The sequence below is a fragment of the Anomaloglossus baeobatrachus genome, unplaced genomic scaffold (assembly GCF_048569485.1).
Source record: "Anomaloglossus baeobatrachus isolate aAnoBae1 unplaced genomic scaffold, aAnoBae1.hap1 Scaffold_535, whole genome shotgun sequence".
Classification (NCBI taxonomy): Eukaryota; Metazoa; Chordata; class Amphibia; order Anura; family Aromobatidae; genus Anomaloglossus; species Anomaloglossus baeobatrachus.
Genome location: NW_027444723.1, coordinates 134,411 through 158,011, shown reverse-complemented (window position 1 = coordinate 158,011; position 23,601 = coordinate 134,411). Strand labels below are relative to the sequence as shown.

Genomic DNA, 23,601 nt, shown 5'->3' with positions numbered 1-23,601 from the left:
CCAATACACAGTAACTTTTCGGCAGGTTTCATAGTGTAGTGGTTATCATGTCTGCTTAACTCGCAGAAGGTCCTGGGTTCAATCCCCAGTGAAACCAATCTGTTCTTAGTGTTGAAATAATGCGCTATCCAACTACAATATATGAAGTTCTCGGCTTTGTTGCCGTATGACGGGATGTTTTGGCTTCCATCACAAACAGAACTACAAATTATTTTTTATTTTTCCCCTGGCGGTCAAAACTCATCTCTAAATGCCATTACATTGCAGGATTTCACAGGTTTCATAGTGTAGTCGTCATCACGTCTACTTCACACGCAGAAGGTCCTGGGTTCAATCCCCAGTAAAAACAAGCCGTTTTCGCTGTTGAAGTAAGTTGCTATCAACCTGTAACATATGAAATTCTTTGTTTTGTTGCCAACTGATAATATATTTTGGCTTTTATCACCAAGAGAACTACGATTTTGGGTTTCTTTTTTATTGACCATTTTAGCAGAAAACATAATCCCATATTATATAAATCCTGTTTGTTTCAAAATATATAGTTCCTTTAAATACAAAAGCAAACAACTAAACTATGTGGAAAAAAGTAACACATTCAATGTAAACTTCCTTTTAAGCAAAATCCCTTTGTAGGAATAAAACTGGTAAAATATGTAATAAAAATTGTAAATGTTTCATTAACAAAAAATACTTTCCTTCAGCAATAAAAAGGCCCCGTCAGTCACAATTCTGCTTTGCTAGCCAATACACAGTAACTTTTCATCAGGTTGCATAGAGTAGTGGTCATCACGTCTGCTTAACACGCAGAAGGTCCTGCGTTCAATCCCCAGTAAAACCAACCTGTTCTTGGTGTTGAAATAATACTCAATTAAACTACAATATATGAAGTTCTTGGCTTTGTTGCCGAATGATGGGATGTTTTGGCTTCCATCCCCAACAGAGCTACGAATTTGGTTTTTTTTTCCCTGGCGGTCAAAACTCGTCTTTAATTGCCATTACTTTGCAGGCTTTCAAAGGTTTCATAGTGTAGTGGAAATCACATCTGCTTTACACGCAGAAGGTCCTGGGTTCAATCCCCAGTGAAACCCATGTGTTCTTGGTGTTGAAATAATCCCCTATCAACCTGCAGTATATAAAGTTCTTGGCTTTTTTGCCGAATAACGGGATGTTTTAGCTTCCATCACCAACAGAGCTACGAATTTGTTTTTTTTCCCCTGGCGGTCAAAACTCGACTCTAATTGCCATTACTTTGCAGGATTTCAAAGGTTTCATAGGTCATCACGTCTGCTTCACACGCAGAAGATCCTGGGTTCAATCCCCAGTGAAACCAATCTGTTTTTGGTGTTGAAGTAATTTCCTATTGACTTGTAATATGTGAAATTCTTGGTTTCGTTGCCAAATGACAATACATTTTGGCTTCCATCACAAAGAGAACTACGATTTTGGGTTTCTTTTTTATTGACCATTTTAGCAGAAAACATAATCCCATATTATAAAAATCCTATTTGTTTCAAAATATATAGTTCCCATAAATACAAAAGCAAAAGACCAAACTATGGAGAAAAAAGTAACACATTCAATATAAACTTCAGTTTAAGCAAAATCCTTTTGTAGGAATAAAACTGGTAAAATATGTAATAATAATTGTAAATGTTTTATTAACCAAAAATACTTTCCTTTAGCAATAAAAAGGCCCCGTCAGTCACAATTCTGCTCTGCTAGCGAATACACAGTAACTTTTCGTCAGGTTTCATAGTGTAGTGGTCATCACGTCTGCTTAACATGCAGAAAGTCCTGGGTTCAATCCCCAGTGAAACCAATCTGTTCTTAGTGTTGAAATAATACGCTATCCAACTACAATATATGAAGTTCTCGGTATTGTTGCCGAATGACGGTATGTTTTGGCTTCCATCACAAACAGAACTACAAATTTTATTTTTTTTTTTCCCCTGGCGGTCAAAACTCGTCTCTAAATGCCATTACTTTGCAAGATTTCACAGGTTTCATAGTGGAGTGGTCATCACGTCTACTTCACACGCAGAAGGTCCTGGGTTCAATACCCAGTAAAAACAAGCCGTTTTCGCTGTTGAAGTAATTTGCTATCAACCTGTAATATATGAAATTCTTGGTTTTGTTGCCAACTGATAATATATTTTGGCTTCTCTCACCAAGAGAACTACGATTTTGGGTTTCTTTTTTATTGACCATTTTAGCAGAAAACATAATCCCATATTATAAAAATCCTGTTTGTTTCCAAATATATAGTTCCTTTAAATACAAAAGCAAACAACTAAACTATGTGGAAAAAAGTAACACATTCAATGTAAACTTCCTTTTAAGCAAAATCCCTTTGTAGGAATAAAACTGGTAAAATATGTAATAAAAATTGTAAATGTTTCATTAACCAAAAATACTTTCCTTCAGCAATAAAAAGGCCCCGTCAGTCACAATTCTGCTCTGCTAGCCAATACACAGTAACTTTCCATCAGGTTTCATAGAGTAGTGGTCATCATGTCTGCTTAACATGCAGAAGGTCCTGCGTTCAATCCCCAGTAAAACCAATCTGTTCTTGGTGTTGAAATAATACTCAATTAAACTACAATATATGAAGTTCTTGGCTTTGTTGCCGAATGATGGGATGTTTTGGCTTCCATCCCCAACAGAGCTACGAATTTGTTTTTTTTTTTCCCTGGCGGTCAAAACTCGTCTCTAATTGCCATTACTTTGCAAGCTTTCAAAGGTTTCATAGTGTAGTGGAAATCATGTCTGCTTTACACGCAGAAGGACCTGGGTTCAATCCCCAGTGAAACCCATGTGTTCTTGGTGTTGAAATAATTCCCTATCAACCTGCAGTATATAAAGTTCTTGGCTTTGTTGCCGAATAACGGGATGTTTTAGCTTCCATCACCAACAAAGCTACGAATTTGATTTTTTCCCCTGGCGGTCAAAACTCGACTCTAATTGCCATTACTTTGCAGGATTTTAAAGGTTTCATAGTGTAGTGGTCATCACGTCTGCTTCACACGCAGAAGATCCTGGGTTCAATCCCCAGTGAAACCAATCTGTTTTTGGTGTTGAAGTAATTTCCTATCGACTTGTAATATGTGAAATTCTTGGTTTCGTTGCCAAATGACAATACATTTTGGCTTCCATCACAAAGAGAACTACGATTTTGGGTTTCTTTTTTATTGACCATTTTAGCAGAAAACATAATCCCATATTATAAAAATCCTATTTGTTTCAAAATTTATAGTTCCCATAAATACAAAAGCAAAAGACCAAACTATGGAGAAAAAAGTAACACATTCAATATAAACTTCAGTTTAAGCTAAATCCTTTTGTAGGAATAAAACTGGTAAAATATGAAATAATAATTGTAAATGTTTCATTAACCAAAAATACTTTCCTTCAGCAATAAAAAGGCCCCGTCAGTCACAATTCTGCTCTGCTAGCGAATACACAGTAACTTTTTGTCAGGTTTCATAGTGTAGTGGTCATCACGTCTGCTTAACACACAGAAAGTCCTGGGTTCAATCCCCAGTGAAACCAATCTGTTCTTAGTGTTGAAATAATACGCTATCCAACTACAATATATGAAGTTCTCGGCTTTGTTGCCTTATGACGGGATGTTTTGGCTTCCATCACAAACAGAACTACAAATTATTTTTTTTTTTCCCCTGGCGGTCAAAACTCATCTCTAAATGCCATTACATTGCAGGACTTCACAGGTTTCATAGTGTAGTCATCATCACGTCTACTTCACACGCAGAAGGTTCTGGGTTCAATCCCCAGTAAAAACAAGCCGTTTCCGCTGTTGAGGTAATTTGCTATCAACCTGTAACATATGAAATTCTTTGTTTTGTTGCCAACTGATAATATATTTTGGCTTTTATCACCAAGAGAACTACGATTTTGGGTTTCTTTTTTATTGACCATTTTAGCAGAAAACATAATCCCATATTATAAAAATCCTGTTTGTTTCAAAATATATAGTTCCTTTAAATACAAAAGCAAACAACTAAACTATGTGGAAAAAAGTAACACATTCAATGTAAACTTCCTTTTAAGCAAAATCCCTTTGTAGGAATAAAACTGGTAAAATATGTAATAAAAATTGTAAATGTTTCATTAACAAAAAATACTTTCCTTCAGCAATAAAAAGGCCCCGTCAGTCACAATTCTGCTTTGCTAGCCAATACACAGTAACTTTTCATCAGGTTTCATAGAGTAGTGGTCATCATGTCTGCTTAACATGCAGACGGTCCTGTGTTCAATCCCAAGTAAAACCAATCTGTTCTTGGTGTTGAAATAATACTCAATTAAACTACAATATATGAAGTTCTTGGCTTTGTTGCCAAATGATGGGATGTTTTGGCTTCCATCCCCAACAGAGCTACGAATTTGTTTTTTTTTTCCCTGGCGGTCAAAACTCGTCTCTAATTGCCATTACTTTGCAGGCTTTCAAAGGTTTCATAGTGTAGTGGAAATCACGTCTGCTTTACACGCAGAAGGTCCTGGGTTCAATCCCCAGTGAAACCCATGTGTTCTTGGTGTTGAAATAATCCCCTATCAACCTGCAGTATATAAAGTTCTTGGCTTTTTTGCCGAATAACGGGATGTTTTAGCTTCCATCACCAACAGAGCTACGAATTTGTTTTTTTTCCCCTGGCGGTCAAAACTCGACTCTAATTGCCATTACTTTGCAGGATTTCAAAGGTTTCATAGTGTAGTGGTCATCACGTCTGCTTCACACGCAGAAGATCCTGGGTTCAATCCCCAGTGAAACCAATCTGTTTTTGGTGTTGAAGTAATTTCCTATCGACTTGTAATATGTGAAATTCTTGGTTTCGTTGCCAAATGACAATACATTTTGGCTTCCATCACAAAGAGAACTACGATTTTGGGTTTCTTTTTTATTGACCATTTTAGCAGAAAACATAATCCCATATTATAAAAATCCTATTTGTTTCAAAATATATAGTTCCCATAAACACAAAAGCAAAAGACCAAACTATGGAGAAAAAAGTAACACATTCAATATAAACTTCAGTTTAAGCAAAATCCTTTTGTAGGAATAAAACTGGTAAAATATGTAATAATAATTGTAAATGTTTCATTAACCAAAAATACTTTCCTTCAGCAATAAAAAGGCCCCGTCAGTCACAATTCTGCTCTGCTAGCGAATACACAGTAACTTTTCGTCAGGTTTCATAGTGTAGTGGTCATCACGTCTGCTTAACACGCAGAAAGTCCTGGGTTCAATCCCCAGTGAAACCAATCTGTTCTTAGTGTTGAAATAATACGCTATCCAACTACAATATATGAAGTTCTCGGCATTGTTGCCGAATGACGGTATGTTTTGGCTTCCATCACAAACAGAACTACAAATTTTATTTTTTTTTTCCCCTGGCGGTCAAAACTCGTCTCTAAATGCCATTACTTTGCAGGATTTCACAGGTTTCATAGTGGTGTAGTCATCACGTCTACTTCACATGCAGAAGGTCCTGGGTTCAATACCCAGTAAAAACAAGCCGTTTTCGCTGTTGAAGTAATTTGCTATCAACCTGTAATATATGAAATTCTTGGTTTTGTTGCCAACTGATAATATATTTTGGCTTCCCTCACCAAGAGAACTACGATTTTGGGTTTCTTTTTTATTGACCATTTTAGCAGAAAACATAATCCCATATTATAAAAATCCTGTTTGTTTCCAAATATATAGTTCCTTTAAATACAAAAGCAAACAACTAAACTATGTGGAAAAAAGTAACACATTCAATGTAAACTTCCTTTTAAGCAAAATCCCTTTGTAGGAATAAAACTGGTAAAATATGTAATAAAAATTGTAAATGTTTCATTAACCAAAAATACTTTCCTTCAGCAATAAAAAGGCCCCGTCAGTCACAATTCTGCTCTGCAAGCCAATACACAGTAACTTTCCATCAGGTTTCATAGAGTAGTGGTCATCACGTCTGCTTAACACGCAGAAGGTCCTGCGTTCAATCCCCAGTAAAACCAATCTGTTCTTGGTGTTGAAATAATACTCAATTAAACTACAATATATGAAGTTCTTGGCTTTGTTGCCGAATGATGGGATGTTTTGGCTTCCATCCCCAACAGAGCTACGAATTTGTTTTTTTTTTCCCTGGCGGTCAAAACTCGTCTCTAATTGCCATTACTTTGCAGGCTTTCAAAGGTTTCATAGTGTAGTGGAAATCACATCTGCTTTACACGCAGAAGGACCTGGGTTCAATCCCCAGTAAAAACAAGCCGTTTTCGCTGTTGAAGTAAATTGCTATCAACCTGTAACATATGAAATTCTCTGTTTTGTTGCCAACTGATGATATATTTTGGCTTTTATCACCAAGAGAACTACGATTTTGGGTTTCTTTTTTATTGACCATTTTAGCAGAAAACATAATCCCATATTATAAAAATCCTGTTTGTTTTAAAATATATAGTTCCTTTAAATACAAAAGCAAACAACTAAACTATGTGGAAAAAAGTAACACATTCAATGTAAACTTCCTTTTAAGCAAAATCCCTTTGTAGGAATAAAACTGGTAAAATATGTAATAAAAATTGTAAATGTTTCATTAACCAAAAATACTTTCCTTCAGCAATAAAAAGGCCCTGTCAGTCACAATTCTGCTCTGCTGGCCAATACACAGTAGCTTTCCATCAGGTTTCATAGAGTAGTGGTCATCACTAGAGTTGAGCGCGGTTCGCGGTTCGAGGTTCTCCAGTTCGGGGCTCGAGTGATTTTGGGGGCTGTTCTAGATCGAACTAGAACTCGAGCTTTTTTGTAAAAGCTCGATAGTTCTAGAAACGTTCGAGAACGGTTCTAGCAGTAAAAAGCAGGGCTTTTTACGGCTACAGTGTGCAGGAGCCATCACTGGCAGCCTGCCACAAGCTGGTAACCAAGATAAACATCGGGTATCCAACCAAAGCGCTTTGGTTAGTAACCCGATGTTTATCCTAGTTACGTGCAGGAAGCCCACACTTCCCCGCTCAGCTCGCTCCTCCCCCTCCTGCCCGCGGCATGTACACATACACTCACACACACACTCTCACACACACACATACACACACACACATGTTCCCGCTCGGCTTACCTGCGGTGATGAAGTCCCGCCATCCCGACCTCAGCGCTGTCACTGTCCTCCATGGCCGCCGCTTGTCACATCACCTCTCGCTTCCGACCCGAGACTGACTAGCGGTGACGTCACGGGCCTCTCGCGAGACTTGGTGTGAAGGCTCCGGTCATTGAACTCAGTGACAGGGGCTGTCGGCAGTGCTGGAGATCAGCGCAGGTAATGTACCTCGCTGACAGCAGCACTTGTCATGCCCTGCAGTGACCTAGGCTGACCCATTGATGTTAGCTCAGGTCACTGCACTGCTCTCCCAGCCAATGGGGAACATTCTGTTCTTCATTGACTGGGACAGTGTGGATCGTCATGGCAACCCCTTGGATTACACCAGACCTGGATTTATTTTTCATTCTAATAAATTGGTTAAAGAGGGAATGTTTTGGGGAGTGTTTTTTCAAATAAAAATGTGTTTGTCGTCTATTTTTTTTTATTACTGACTGGGTTGGTGATGTCGGCTATCTGATAGACGCCTGACCTCACCAACCCCAGGGCTTAATGCCAGGTGACATTACACATCTGGTATTAACCCCATATATTACCCCGTTTGCCACCGAACCAGGGCGCGGGATGAGCTGGGGCGAAGCACCAGGATTGGCGCATCTAATGGATGCGCCACTTCTGGGGCGGCTGCAGCCTGCTATTTTTAGGCTGGGGAGAGTCCAATAACCATGGACCTCCCTAGTCTGAGAATATCAGGCCCCAGCTGTCTGCTTTACCTTGGCTGGTGATCCAATTTTGGGGGACCCCTACGTGTTTTTTTTTTTAATTATTTATTTAATTTAAAATAACAGCGTGGGGTGCCCTCAGTTTTGGATTACCAGCCAAGGTGAGGTTGCCAGCTGTGGTCTGCAGGCTGCAGCCGTCTGCTTTACCCCAGCTGGCTACAAAACTAGGGGGAACCCTACGTCATTTTTTTTTTTCATTTTTTTGGCTAAATAAAAAGCTAAGCACCCCTTAGTGCCACATGAAAGGCACCAAAGGGTGCTCCACTTTTTCTCCATTTTTTCTCCACTTTTTCTACATTTTTTCTCCACTTTTTCTCCACTTTTTCTCCATTTTTTTCTCCACTTATTCTCCACTTTTTCTCCACTTATTCTCCACTTTTTCTCCACTTTTTCTCCACTTTTTTCTCCACTTTTTCTCCATTTTTTTCTCCACTTATTCTCCACTTTTTCTCCACTTATTCTCCACTTTTTCTCCACTTATTCTCCACTTATTCTCCACTTATTCTACATTTTTTCTCCACTTTTTCTACATTTTTTTCTCCACTTTTTCTCCACTTATTCTCCACTTTTTCTCCATTTTTTCTCCACTTTTTCTACATTTTTTCTCCCCTTTTTCTCCATTTTTTTCTCCACTTTTTCTCCATTTTTTCTCCACATTTCTCCATTTTTTCTCCACTTTTTCTACATTTTTTCTCCACTTTTTCTCCATTTTCTTCTCCACTTTTTCTTCACTTATTCTCCACTTTTTCTCCACTTTTTCTCCACTTTTTCTCCACTTTTTCTTAACTTTTTCTCCACTTTTTCTCCACTTTTTTCTCCACTTTTTCTCCACTTTTTTCTCCACTTTTTCTCCACTTTTTCTCCACTTTTTTCTCCACTTTTTCTCCACTTATTCTCCACTTTTTCCCGATTTATTACCCCGTTTGCCACTGCACCAGGGCACGGGATGAGCTGGGGTGAAGCGCCAGTATTGGCGCATCTAGTGGATGCGCCACGTCTGGGGTGCCTGCGGCCTGCTATTTTTAGGCTGTGAAGGCCCAATAACTATGTACCTTCTTACCCTGAGAATACCAGACCACAGCTGTCCGCTTTACCTTGGCTGGTGATCCAATTTGGGGGGGACCTTACTTTTATTGTGTAATTATTAATATTTATAAAATAATTATAAAAAAGAGCCTGAGGGGACCTCCACATTGGATCCCCAACCACGCTAAAGCTGCCAGCTGTGGTTTTCAGGCTACAGCCGTCTGCTTTACCCTAGCTGGCTATCAAAAATGGGGGGACCCAACGTCATTTTTTTTTTTAACTATTTTTTAAATAGAAAAAATTAATGGGCTTCCCTGTATTTTGATTGCCAACCAAGGTAACGGCAGGCAGATGGGGGTGGCAACCCATAGCTGTCTGCTTTATCTGCGCTGAGAATCAAAAATACCGCGGAGCGCTACGTCATTTTTTTAAAGATTTATTTTTACAGCACTGTGATGTCCAGCAATCAAAATACAGGGAAGCCCATTTTATTTTTAGTTATTTAAATAAATAATTAAAAAAAATATATATGGGCTCCCGCTGCATTTTTTGTATTGCTAGCTAAGGGTAATCCAAGCAGCTACTGGCTGCTAACCCCCACTGCTTGGTGTTACCTTCACTGGCAATGGAAAATCCAGGGAAGCATTTTTTATTTTTTTTGCCAAAAAACTACAAAAAAAGGACGTGAGCTTCGCCATATTTTTGTATGCTAGCCAGGTATAGCAGGCAGGTGCTGGAAGAGTTGGATACAGCGCCAGAAGATGGCGCTTCTATGAAAATGCCATTTTCTGAGGCGGCTGCAGACTGCAATTCGCAGCAGTGGGGCCCAGAAAGCTCAGGCCAACCTGTGCTGCGGATTCCAATCCCCAGCTGCCTAGTTGTACCTGGCTGGACACAAAAATGGGGCGAAGCCTACGTCATTTGTTTTCTAATTATTTCATGAAATTCATGAAATAATAAAAAAGGGCTTCCCTTTATTTTTGGTTCCCAGCCGGGTACAAATAGGCAACTGGGGGTTGGGGGCAGCCGTACCTGCCTCCTGTACCTGGCTAGCATACAAAAATATGGCGAAGCCCACATAATTTTTTCAGGGGGCAAAAAACTTCTGCATACAGTCCTGGATGGAGTATGCTGATCCTTGTAGTTCTGCAGCTGCTGTCTGTCTGTATGGAGAAGAGCAGACAGCAGCTGCAGAACTAGAAGGCTCAGCATACTCCATCCAGGACTGTATGCAGAATTTTTTTGCCCACCAAAAAAATGACGTGGGCTTCGCCATATTTTTGTATGCTAGCCAGGTACAGCAGGCAGCCACGGGCTGCCTCCAACCCCCTGTTGCCTATTTGTACCCAGCTGGGAACCAAAAATATAGGGAAGCCCGTTTTTTTTTAATTATTTCACTTATTTCATGAAATAATTAAAAAACAAATGACGTGGGCTTCGCCCCATTTTTGTGTCCAGCCGGGTACAACTAGGCAGCTGGGGATTGGAATCCGCAGCACAGGTTAGCCCGAGGTTTCTGGGCGCCTCTGCTGCGGATTTTAGTCCGCAGCCGTCCCAGAAAATGGCGCTCTCATAGAAGCGCCATCATCTGGCGCTGTATCCAACTCTTCCAACAGCCCTGGAGCCGGGTGGCTTGTTGGGTAATCATGAGTTAATACTGGCTTTGTTTTACTAGCCAGTATTAAGCCAGAGATTCTTAATGTCAGGCACGTTTGACCCGGCCATTAAGAATCTCCAATAAAGGGTTAAAAAAAAGACATTACACAGAGAAAAAATACTTTAATAGAAATAAATACACAGACACATTAGAGACTCCATCTTTATTACCCCCTGTCAGCCCTCCACGATCCTGCTCTTCTGTCTTCTTTCTAATGTAGTAGTAGTGACGATTGTAGTGAGGAAGGATGAGGTTCACCAGCTCATCACTTGGGGCTGGGGAACCTCATCCTCACTACAATGCTCACTACAATCGTGCAGCCTTCACTCCGTGAGTGATCAGTGCTGGCTGTCAGCGGTAACAGCGGTAACGCTGACAGACGCGTTACCATAGCAACGGTGCTCTCGGAGCCGCGGTTAGCGGTGACGTCACCGCTAACTGCGTTGCTATGGCAACGGTGATCTCCGTTAATGACCGGCTGTGTCAGCCGGTCCCTAACGGAACGGGGAGTCGACCGTGTGCTAGAGCATGTCGCCGGTACACGGCGATACACATATGTGCACCGTGTACCGGAGAGATGCACTCGCAGGTCCTACATGACGTGTCATAGTCATGTGACCAGTCTGTAGCCAATGAGATAATAGCCACGTGTATGGTCACATGGCTATTTTGACGTCACGATAGGTCCTGCATCTCTGCTGGCAGTGCTGGTCACGGGGAGGATTCAGCGATCATCGGATGGAATAGCGGCAGGAGACAGAGTGCAGAAGGGATCGCGAGGACCGGTAAGTGATATGGCAATGTTTATTAACTTTTTGTGTACATTTATCATGCATTTTTATATGTTTGTGATTGCCTCCCATTATAGCCTATACGTTCGAGTTCGGTTCGTCGAACGTTCGACGAACTGAACTCGAACGGGACCTCCGTTCGGCGAACCGCCTCGAGCCGAACCGGGACCAGTTCGCTCATCTCTAGTCATCACGACTGCTTAACACGCAGAAGGTCCTGCGTTCAATCCCCAGTAAAACCAATCTGTTCTTGGTGTTGAAATAATACTCAATTAAACTACAATATATGAAGTTCTTGGCTTTGTTGCCGAATGATGGGATGTTTTCACTTCCATCCCCAACAGAGCTACGAATTTGTTTGTTTTTTCCCTGGCGGTCAAAACTCGTCTCTAATTGCCATTAGTTTGCAGGCTTTCAAAGGTTTCATAGTGTAGTGGAAATCACGTCTGCTTCACACGCAGAAGGTCCTGAGTTCAATCCCCAGTGAAACCAATCTGTTCTTAGTGTTGAAATAATACGCTATCCAACTACAATATATGAAGTTCTCGGCATTGTTGCCGAATGATGGTATGTTTTGGCTTCCATCACAAACAGAACTACAAATATTTTTTTTTTTTTTTCTGGCGGTCAAAACTCATCTCTAAATGCCATTACTTTGCAGGATTTCACAGGTTTCATAGTGGAGTGGTCATCACGTCTACTTCACACGCAGAAGGTCCTGTGTTCAATCCCCAGGAAAAACAAGCTGTTTTCGCTGTTGAAGTAATTTGCTATCAACCTGTAGTATATGAAATGCTTGGTTTTGTTGCCAACTGATAATTTATTTTGGCTTCCCTCACCAAGAGAACTACGATTTTGGGTTTCTTTTTTATTGACCATTTTAGCAGAAAACATAATCCCATATTATAAAAATCCTGTTTGTTTCAAAATATATAGTTCCTTTAAATACAAAAGCAAACAACTAAACTATGTGGAAAAAAGTAACACATTCAATGTAAACTTCCTTTTAAGCAAAATCCCTTTGTAGGAATAAAACTGGTAAAATATGTAATAAAAATTGTAAATGTTTCATTAACCAAAAATACTTTCCTTCAGCAATAAAAAGGCCCCGTCAGTCACAATTCTGCTCTGCTAGCCAATACACAGTAACTTTCCATCAGGTTTCATAGAGTAGCGGTCATCACGTCTGCTTAACACGCAGAAGGTCCTCCGTTCAATCCCCAGTAAAACCAAACTGTTCTTGGTGTTGAAATGATACTCAATTAAACTACAATATATGAAGTTCTTGGCTTTGTTGCCGAATGATGGGATGTTTTGGCTTCTATCCCCAACAGAGCTACGAATTTGTTTTTTTTTTCCCTGGCAGTCAAAACTCGTCTCTAATTGCCATTACTTTGCAGGCTTTCTAAGGTTTCATAGTGTAGTGGAAATCACGTCTGCTTTACACGCAGAAGGTCCTGGGTTCAAGCCCCAGTGAAACCCATGTGTTCTTGGTGTTGAAATAATCCCCTATCAACCTGCAGTATATAAAGTTCTTGGCTTTGTTGCCGAATAACGGGATGTTTTAGCTTCCATCACCAACAGAGCTACGAATTGTTTTTTTTCCCCTGGCGGTCAAAACTCGTCTCTAATTGCCATTACTTTGCAGGATTTCAAAGGTTTCATAGTGGAGTGGTCATCACGTCTGCTTCACACGCAGAAGGTCCTGGGTTCAATCCCCAGTGAAACCAATCTGTTTTTGGTGTTGAAGTAATTTCCTATCGACTTGTAATATGTGAAATTCTTGGTTTCGTTGCCAAATGACAATACATTTTGGCTTCCTTCACAAAGAGAACTACGATTTTGGGTTTCTTTTTTATTGACCATTTTAGCAGAAAACATAATCCCATATTATAAAAATCCTACTTGTTTCAAATTATATAGTTCCCATAAATACAAAAGCAAAAGACCAAACTATGGAGAAAAAAGTAACACATTCAAAATAAACTTCAATTTAAGCAAAATCCCTTTGTAGCAATAAAACTGGTAAAATATGTAATAATAATTGTAAATGTTTCATTAATCAAAAATACTTTCCTTCAGCAATAAAAAGGCCCCGTCAGACACAATTCTGCTCTGCTAGCCAATACACAGTAACTTTTTGCCAGGTTTCATAGTGTAGTGGTCATTACGTCTGCTTAACACGCAGAAGGTCCTGGGTTCAATCCCCAGTGAAACCAATCTGTTCTTAGTGTTGAAATAATACGCTATCCAACTACAATATATGAAGTTCTGGCATTGTTGCCGAATGACGGTATGTTTTGGCTTCCATCACAAACAGAACTACAAATTATTTTTTTTTTCTCCCCTGGCTGTCAAAACTCGTCTCTAAATGCCATTACTTTGCAGTATTTCACAGGTTTCATAGTGGAGTGGTCATCACTATTGATGAGCGAGCATGCTTGTTACTACTCGGTACTCACACGAGTATCACTGTACTCGGGCTGCTCGGCGGGGACCGAGTAATCTCGCGATACTCGTGCTGTACTCGTGGTCTTCATCCCTGCATGTTGGCGCTCTTTTGAGAGCCAGCCCTCATGCAGGGATTAGCTGGCAGACCACTGCAATGCCACAGCCCTGTTAGTTGTGGAATTGCAGTGATTGGCCGGCCTATACAGCGTGACCGAGCCTTTGTACCGGCCGGCGCGCTGTGCTCTGCTCACAGCTATCCAGACAGTCAGTGCAGGGAGAGTGTCGCTGCTTCAGGGAAAGGTTTGCGGCCCTTTATAGTTAGTTCTGGAGCAGGGCTGCAAACAGTGTGACCAGAAGTCCTTCTCAGGACTATTCTAGTTGTATACAGGCAGGCAGGGTATAGCCAGGTCGGAGTACAGTAGCAGAGTCCTTCTCAGGACTATTGTTGCTATATACAGGCAGGGTATAGCCAGGTCGGAATACAGGCTAGTGACCAGAAGAGTCCTTGTCAGGACTATTGTAGCAGTATACAGGCAGGCAGGCAGGGTATATAGCCATTCCTAGTGGTGACCGTATACCAGCCTTCATCATATCTGGGGCTGGTGTACACAGTCTAAAACAGTCCAGATAGTGTCAGACTTCTCAGTAATTGTCGCTCCTAAAAACCTGTTAGGTTCTTATTGCGTCCGTGCTTGCATTTAAAAACAGCACGTGTGTGTCTGTCGGTGGCAGCGTACAGGTGCACGTTTTGCACAAACTATTATATAACGCACAAGTCTAGTGAATAATACACGTCAGTCAGCAGTGGCTGATAGTGTCAGACTTCTCAGTAACTGTCGCTCCTAAAAACCTGTTAGGTTCTTATTGCGTCCGTGCTTGCATTTAAAAACAGCACGTGTGTGTCTGTCGGTGGCAGCGTACAGGTGCACGTTTTGCACAAACTATTATATAACGCACAAGTCTAGTGAATAATACACGTCAGTCAGCAGTGGCTGATAGTGTCAGACTTCTCAGTAATTGTCGCTCCTAAAAACCTGTTAGGTTCTTATTGCGTCCGTGCTTGCATTTAAAAACAGCACATGTGTGTCTGTCGGTGGCAGCGTACAGGTGCACGTTTTGCACAAACTATTATATAACGCACAAGTCTAGTGAATAATACATGTCAGTCAGCAGTGGCTGATAGTGTCAGACTTCTCAGTAATTGTCGCTCCTAAAAACCTGTTAGGTTCTTAGTGCGTCCGTGCTTGCATTTAAAAACCGCACGTGTGTGGCAGTAGGTGGAAGTGTCAGGCTCCATATTGTCCCTGGATAGAGACGTGCATGATGGCCTGTAAACCTGAAGTGCCCATTGTAAGGCAGTGGGTCTATTGTAGTATAGCCCTTAGGCAGGGCAGCCAAAAATTTGGAGGCTCCACATTGTCCCTGGATAGAGATGTGCATAAGGGCCTCAAAACATTGTTCCCATTGCAAAGGAGCGGGTTTCCTGTCGTTGTAATGCCCATTCTGAAAGAATGGTCGAAAAAATTTACCACTGGGGGTATACCTGAAACAACGGCCTAACTATTGTAACGGTCATCATGATGGCGCATGTGGAGAAGGAGGAGCAGTCCAGCGATTAGCCAAAGTCCAGAAGTGTGTTACCATGGGTGAGTGGAGGTACATGGCAAATTCCCGTTACAAACTTTAAATTTCGCTGTCATTTGCTGGTGGTGTGGTGAAGTCTGGCCCAATCCAACCCTTGTTCATCTTGATCAGAGTCAGCCTGTCAGCATTTACAGTTGACAGGCAGGTGCGTTTATCTGTAATGATTCCACCTGCGGCACTAAAAACAAGCTCTGACAAAACGCTAGCGGCAGGGCAGGCCAGGACTTCCAAGGCGTAGAGAGCCAATTCATGCCACGTGTCCAGCTTGGATACCCATTAATTGTAAGGCACAGAGGAATGTCGGAGTACAGTTGTTTGATCTGCAAGGTACTCCTTGAGCATCTGGGCAAACTTAGGATTTTTTGTGGCACTACCCCGCACCTCAGGGGCTGTGGTATGTGAGGGCCTGAGAAAACTGTCCCACATCTTAAAGACTGTTCCCCTACCTCTGGCGGATTGGACTTGTGCCCCTCTCGGCTGTACGGCTTGGTTGTCCACTGATTCCTGACCTATGCCGCTAGCGTTTTGTGAGGGTAATGCTTTGCCTACTTCCGTGACTATGGCCTTCTGGAACTGCTGCATTTTGCCAGACCTCTTCGCCTCGGGAATAAGAGACATAAAGTTCTCATTTTAGCGTGGGTCTAACAGTGTTACCAACCAGTAATGATTGTCGGCAAAGATGTTCTTAACACGAGGGTCACGAGACAGGCAGCTTACCATAAAGTCAGCCATGTGTGCCAGACTCTTAACAGCCATCACTTCAGTATCCTGACCAACACGATGACTGAACATGCTGTCCTCCTCCTCCTCCTCCTCATCTACCCTGTCCTCTGGCCAGCCACGCTGAACCGAGGATATGACTGCATGTCATATCCTCAATTTGGCCAGAGAGTTGCTCCATGTCTTCATCCTCCTCCTCGTCATAGTCCTCCACTGCATGTTGTGATGAGACGAGGCTGGGCTGTGTGTTATCACCCACACCCACTACTGTTTCTTGCTCAAACTCATCGCGCTCCGCCTGCAATGCATCATGGTTGTTTTTTGAGCAGAGACCATTTTAGAAGGCAGAGAAGCGGTATGGTGACGCTAATAATGTCATCATCGCCGCTCACCATCTTGGTGGAGTCCTCAAACTTTTGGCGGATGGTACATAGGTCGGACATCCATCTCCACTCCTCAGGTGTTATGTGTGGAGTTTGACCCATTTCCCGACGGCTTAGGTGATGCAGGTACTCAACAACTGCCCTCTTCTGCTCACATATCATGACCAACATGTGCAGAGTTGAATTCCAACACGTGGGGACATCACACACCAGTCTGTGAGCCGGAAGATGCAAATGGCGCTGAAAGCCGGCAAGGCCGGCTGAAGCAGTAGGTGACTTTCGAAAATGTGCAGACAGGCGGCGAACGTTTACCAGCAGATCAGACAGCTCTGGGTATGACTTTAGAAACCGCTGAACCACGAGGTTGAGCACATGGGCCACGCATGGAACATGTGTCAGCTGGCCTCGCCTCAAAGCCGCCACCAGGTTCCGGCCATTGTCACACACAACCTTTCCTGGCTTTAGGTTCAGAGGTGTGAGCCAGTGATCTGCCTGCTGTTTCAGAGCTGTCCACACCTCTTCTGCATTGTGGGGTTTGTCACCTATGCAGATTAGCTTCAGCACAGCCTGTTGCCGCTTCGCCGAGGCAGTGCTGCAGTGCTTCTGTGTCGCCCTGGACAAGCCAGGGGCCACAGAGCACAACACTTACACACCCCACACTCCCTGCAGGCATATCATAGTCAAAACACCAAATCCTTGTTGCCTTCCCCAGGGGCTGTTGTCCACACCAGGGGGTGGAGCCAGGTGGTTGGTCTCCACCCACCAAGGAGGAGGGAAAACACAGGCAGTGAGAGTTAAGCTAAGGAAGTGGAAGGAGGAAAGTAGTAGAGAGGAGAAAAGTGACAGCAAAGAGCCTGAAGTTGGTCCGGGTGTGTGGCCCGGACAGGACAGCAAGGTTGGCAGGATGTGGTGACCGTCTGCAGTGGAGGCCGATTGGAGTCTGCCGTAAGGACCGTGGATGGGTGGTGACCCGGCCGTACCGGACCGGTATACAAAGAGAAGACAGCACCATTGGCAGGGGCCTTTCGGATCCCGGCAAGGCTTGGTGTCGCCGTGAATTTGCCAAATCCGTTAGTGAAGGGGACCTCAGGGTTTCCAAACAGCCAAGTCATGATAGAAGGCAACCGTCCAACCGTGAAGGGGAGACACCGCCACCGCCAAGGGCAACCGTCTCCCAGGGCCAGCGCCTGTGGGCAAAAGGGGCTCCTCCAGCCCATATCCAGGTCGGGGAGCGGGTTACCGGTGGGAAACCATCACTACCAACACTGAACTTAGGTGCAGGGAGAGACAGTCATCACTAACCTGCAGGGAGGAACAACCGCAGCCGTCCGAGGGACCCGTCCATCCAGCCACTGGTTTTACCGTGAACTGTGTCATCATCATTGGGCTGAGTGAGTACCTCCGTGCCGTGCGGCACAGCGCTGCCCCTGCGACCCTGCACCTCATCAGGCCCCGCAACCCGCCTGTCATTTATCTCTACCCCATCACCGGGCCCCGGGACAACCAACCCCCCTACCCACGGAGGGGAGAAATAACAACAAAGCTGCTCCCTGTCACAGGCTCCCGGGATCCACGTCCAGAGCAGCGGTGGTGTCCACACAATCACCACAACCGTGGGTGGCGTCACGGACAATATCCCCAAAACCCAAACCACCCCTTTTCAATCACGGGCGAGGAGCGCCGCTCGAGCCACCGGGATCCGGCCATCACTCGAGCCACCGAGCAGCAGCAGCCGTAGAGCAGCGGCAGCCGGACCCGAGCAGTGGGAGAGCGCAGCGTCCCCTCCTCCGCCCGCGACACGTACAGCTTGGGACTGGTGTGGAGGGTAAAGTGGATGAGGATGCGCAGGAGGAGGAGGAGGCTGAGGAGCATGACATTCCGGAGCTGTAGAGTGTGGGTGAAACCTTGACTGAGGTAGGGCCTGCAAAACTTGGTGTGTGAAGGACGTGTTCCGTCCCTCGCTCAGACTGGGTCCCAGCTTCCACAATATTAACCCAGTGTGACGTCAACGAGATGTAGCGGCCTTGCCCACATGCACTTGTCCACGTGCCTGTGGTTAGGTGGACTTTGGGTGAAACAGCGTTGTTCAGGGCACGTGTGATGTTTTGTGACACGTGGTTATGCAATGTGGGGACGGCACACCGGGAGAAATAGTGGCGGCTGGGGACCGAGTATCGTGGGACAGCTGCCACCATCAGGTCGCGGAATGCTTCTGTCTCAACCAGCCTAAAAGGCAACATTTCCAGCGCAAGCAGTCGCGAAATGTTAGCATTTAGAAGTGTGGCATGTGGGGCGTTGGCAGTGTATTTGCGCCTGCGTTCAAAGGTTTGCTGAATGGATAACTGAACGCTGCGCTGGGACAAGGACGTGCTTGATGATGGTGTTATTTCTGCGTGGGCAACTGCAGGTGCAGGGCCGGAGGAGGCTTGTTTGCGGGCAGCATGGACAGGGGATTGGCTCGCATGCGCAACAAGCGAAGATGTAGCAGTGACATCAGCAACCACTGCTCCTCGACTCCGTTGTACATCCCACAAAGTCGGGTGCTTGGCTGACATGTGCCTGATCATTCTGGTGGTGGTCAGGCTGCTAGTTTTGGTACCCCTGCTGATGCTGGCACGGCAGGTGTTGCAAATGGCCTTTTTAGAATCATCTGGAGCCAACTTAAAAAACTGCCAGACTCGGGAAGACCTAACATTTGTACAGGCATCTTGTGTCGTGTTGTTCCGGGGAACAGTTGCCTGACGTCTGCCTGGGGCCACCACCCTGCTTCTTACTGCCTGTTGGGATGCTACGCCTCCCTCCCCCTCAGCACTGCTGTCCTCGCTCTGCATATCCTCCTGCCAGGTTGGGTCAGTTACTGGATCATCCACCACGTCGTCTTCCTCTTCCACACCCTGCTCCTCCTGACTTCCTGACAATTGTGTCTCATCATCGTCCACCCCTTGTTGAGACACGTTGCCAACTTCGTGAGAAAATGGCTGCTCAAATATTTGGGCATCTGTACATACAATCTCGTCATGGCCCACTTCAACAGGAGCTGGCGAGAGGCCAGAATGTGTGAATGGAAACGTGAACGAACAGCTCTTCCGAGTGTCCAAGTGTGGGATCAGTAATGTCCGTGGACGTGTACTCGGCCTGGTGGTAGGAAGGAGGATCAGGTTCGAAAATATGTGGTGCAGTATCACGGCTACTGACACTTGACCGTGTGGAAGACAGAGTGTTTGTGGTGGTGCCAATCTGACTGGAAGCATTATCCGCTATCCAACTAACAACCTGTTGACACTGGTCTTGGTTCAAGAGCGGTGTACTGCTGCGGTCCCCAAGAATTTGGGACAGGACGTGCGAGCGAGTAGATGTGGCCCTTTGTTGTGGCGAAATTAGAGCTTGCACACGACCTCGGTCTCTGCCTGCACCACCATCACGTCCACTTCCTTGTTCGTTGCCAACGCCCTTGCGCATTTTGCAATGCTGTGCTGATGTGTATTCACTAGACTTGTGCGTTATATCCAAGTTTTTGCAAAACGCACACAAGTGCAGCGGAAAGCTGCCACCAACAGGCACACACGTGCGGTTTTTAAATGCAAGCACGGAGGCACTAAGAACCTAACAGGTCTCTATCCAGGGACAACGTGGAGCCTCCCAATTTTTGGCTGCCCTGCCAAAGGGCTATACTACAATAGACCCACTTCCTTACAATGGGCACTTCAGGTTTACAGGCCCTCATGCACGTCTCTATCTAGGGACAATGTGGCGCCTCCCAATTTTTGGCTGCCCTGCCAAAGGGCTATACTACAATAGACCCACTTCCTTACAATGGGCACTTCAGGTTTACAGGCCCTCATGCACGTCTCTATCTAGGGACAATGTGGCGCCTCCCAATTTTTGGCTGCCCTGCCAAAGGGCTATACTACTGTCACGCTCCCCGGGTCCTCGGCTCCCCTTCCCGGGTCCTCTGTTCCGCTCCCCGGGTCCTCAGCCCCGCTCCCCGGCTCACCTGCCACGCTCCCCGCTCTCCAGCCTCCGGTGCCCGTCCTTCCCAGGCCTCCTGGTCTCCGATCCCGGCGCCCGACGGCTTCCCAGGCCCTGGCCGTCTCCCCTGCGTCCTCCTCTCAGCTTCCTTCCCTGGCTTCTGGCACCCGGGCCGCGCGCATGCGCATTAGGGCGCGCGCGCGGTCACTGACCCTTTCTTAAAGGGCCAGCGTCCATTAACAGGAAATGAGGCTAATCAGGTACAGGGTATAAAGGGGTTTATTGTCCAAGGGGGCGGGGCCTGATCTTCGTGTTTCCTAAGCTAGGAGTCAGGTCTCCTGGTGTCTCTGTGCATATACTCACCTATCTCTCTTGTAGAGCCGTGCCTGCCTCGCCTTCCAGTCCTGCCGTATCCTGAACCCCGAACGCTGTCCATCTGCCATCCTGACAGTCCGCACCATCCCGGATCCCTGCGGTGACTCGTCATCTCGCTCCAAAGGTTCCGGACCCCGCCTGACATCATCTCGGCTTCCGAACCTGAGCTGCGTCACCCGGACTACCATCAGTGACTCCGTGGTCCCAGGGACTTCTCCGCTATACTCGTGTGCACGGACTGTTCTGCTGTTTATAGTGTTCCAGCTACCGGACTCTTTACTACCATCTAGGAGTTCGGCCCAGTGGATCCACCTCCTGGGTCTGCCCGTCCACCTGGCCGTGACAGTAAGATCAGGCCATGGATCCCGCTGCAGCACTAGCAGCCGTACAGGAGGAACTCCAACGCCAGCGTGAAGTCCAGACCCGCATGCTGCAATTCATGTCTTCTGTGGACGCTCGCCTGAACACGCTACAAGCGGCACTTACGACTTCAACATCCAGGGCTTCCACTAGTCAATCCACGGATCCAGCTCCTGTGGCGACTTCAGATACCACCAGACTTCGGTTGGCTTCACCACCCCGGTACGCCGGAGACCCCAAGACCTGCAGGGGATTCTTAAACCAATGCTCCCTCCATTTCACGCAGCTGCCGCATTTGTTTGCCTCCGACCAAGCCAAGGTCGCCTTCATCATGTCCCATCTAGAGGGTGAGGCACTGGCGTGGATGAACCCCTTGTGGGAGAAGGGGGATCCTGTGACCACGAACATCCAGGACTTCCTGCAGGCATTCCGTGGTACCTTTGATGAGCCCGGACGCGCCTCCGCGTCTGCTTCGTCTCTTCTCCGATTACGTCAGGGGACTCTGACGGTGGGTCAATACGCGATCCGGTTTCGCACCCGAGCTTTTTAGTACTCGCTCATCACTAGTCATCACGTCTACTTCACATGCAGAAGGTTCTGGGTTCAATCCCCAGGAAAAACAAGCCGTTTTCGCTGTTGAAGTAATTTGCTATCAACCTGTAATATATGAAATTCTTGGTTTTGTTGCCAACTGATAATATATTTTGGCTTCCCTCACCAAGAGAACTACGATTTTAGGTTTCTTTTTTATTGACCATTTTAGCAGAAAACATAATCCCATATTATAAAAATCCTGTTTGTTTCAAAATATATAGTTCCTCTAAATACAAAAGCAAACAACTAAACTATGTGGAAAAAAGTAACACATTCAATGTAAGCTTCCTTTTAAGCAAAATCCCTTTGTAGGAATAAAACTGGTTAAATATGTAATAAAAATTGTAAATGTTTCATTAACCAAAAATACTTTCCTTCAGCAATAAAAAGGCCCCGTCAGTCACAATTCTGCTCTGCTAGCCAATACACAATAACTTTCCATCGGATTTCATAGAGTAGTGGTCATCACGTCTGCTTAACACACAGAAGGTCCTGCGTTCAATCCCCAGTAAAACCAATCTGTTCTTGGTGTTGAAACAATACTCAATTAAACTACAATATATGAAGTTCTTGGCTTTGTTGCCGAATGATGGGATGTTTTGGCTTCCATCCCCAACAGAGCTACGAATTTGTTTTTTTTTTCCCTGGCGGTCAAAACTTGTCTCTAATTGCCATTACTTTGCAGGGTTTCAAAGGTTTCATAGTGTAGTGGAAATCACGTCTGCTTAACACGCAGAAGGTCCTGGGTTCAATCCCCAGTGAAACCCATGTGTTCTTGATGTTGAAATAATCCCCTATCAACCTGCAGTATATAAAGTTCTTGGCTTTGTTGCTGAATAACAGGATGTTTTAGCTTCCATCACCAACAGAGCTACGAATTTGTTTTTTTCCCCTGGCGGTCAAAACTCGTCTCTAATTGCCATTACTTTGCAGGATTTCAAAGGTTTCATAGTGTAGTGGTCATCACGTCTGCTTCACACGCAGAAAGTCCTGGGTTCAATCCCCAGTGAAACCAATCTGTTTTTGGTGTTGAAGTAATTTCCTATCGACTTGTAATATGTGAAATTCTTGGTTTCGTTGCCAAATGACAATACATTGTGGCTTCCATCACAAAGAGAACTACGATTTTGGGTTTCTTTTTTATTGACCATTTTAGCAGAAAACATAATCCCATATTATAAAAATTCTATTTGTTTCAAAATATATGGTTCCCATAAATACAAAAGCAAAAGACCAAACTATGGAGAAAAAAGTAACACATTCAATATAAACTTCAATTTAAGCAAAATCCCTTTGTAGGAATAAAACTGGTAAAATATGTAATAATAATTGTAAATGTTTCATTAACCAAAAATACTTTCCTTCAGCAATAAAGAGGCCCCGTCAGTCACAATTCTGCTCTGCTAGCCAATACACAGTAACTTTCCATCAGGTTTCATAGAGTAGTGGTCATCATGTCTGCTTAACACGCAGAAGGTCCTGTGTTCAATCCCCAATAAAACCAATCTGTTCTTGGTGTTGAAATAATACTCAATTAAACTACAATATATGAAGTTCTTGGCTTTGTTACCTAATGATGGGATGTTTTGGCTTCCATCCCCAACAGAGCTACGAATTTTTTTTTTTTTCCCTGGCGGTCAAAACTCATCTCTAATTGCCATTACTTTGCAGCCTTTCAAAGGTTTCATAGTGTAGTGGAAATCACGTCTGCTTTACACGCAGAAAGTCCTGGGTTCAATCCCCAGTGAAACCCAT

At 44.5% G+C, this 23,601-nt stretch overlaps 4 non-coding genes across 4 annotated transcripts; all 4 read left to right on the top strand.

The window, feature by feature from the left end:
• The first annotated feature begins 1,015 nt into the window (after nt 1–1,015).
• On the top strand, nt 1,016–1,088 carry TRNAV-UAC (transfer RNA valine (anticodon UAC)). Its single transcript has one exon. It is a non-coding gene; the product is annotated as a tRNA-Val (tRNA).
• Nucleotides 1,089–2,739: 1,651 nt separating this feature from the next.
• TRNAV-UAC (transfer RNA valine (anticodon UAC)) lies at nt 2,740–2,812 on the top strand. Its single transcript has one exon. It is a non-coding gene; the product is annotated as a tRNA-Val (tRNA).
• A 1,654-nt stretch (nt 2,813–4,466) lies between these two features.
• Nucleotides 4,467–4,539, top strand: TRNAV-UAC (transfer RNA valine (anticodon UAC)). The gene has a single exon. It is a non-coding gene; the product is annotated as a tRNA-Val (tRNA).
• An 8,220-nt stretch (nt 4,540–12,759) lies between these two features.
• On the top strand, nt 12,760–12,832 carry TRNAV-UAC (transfer RNA valine (anticodon UAC)). Its single transcript has one exon. It is a non-coding gene; the product is annotated as a tRNA-Val (tRNA).
• The last annotated feature ends 10,769 nt before the right edge of the window (nt 12,833–23,601 follow it).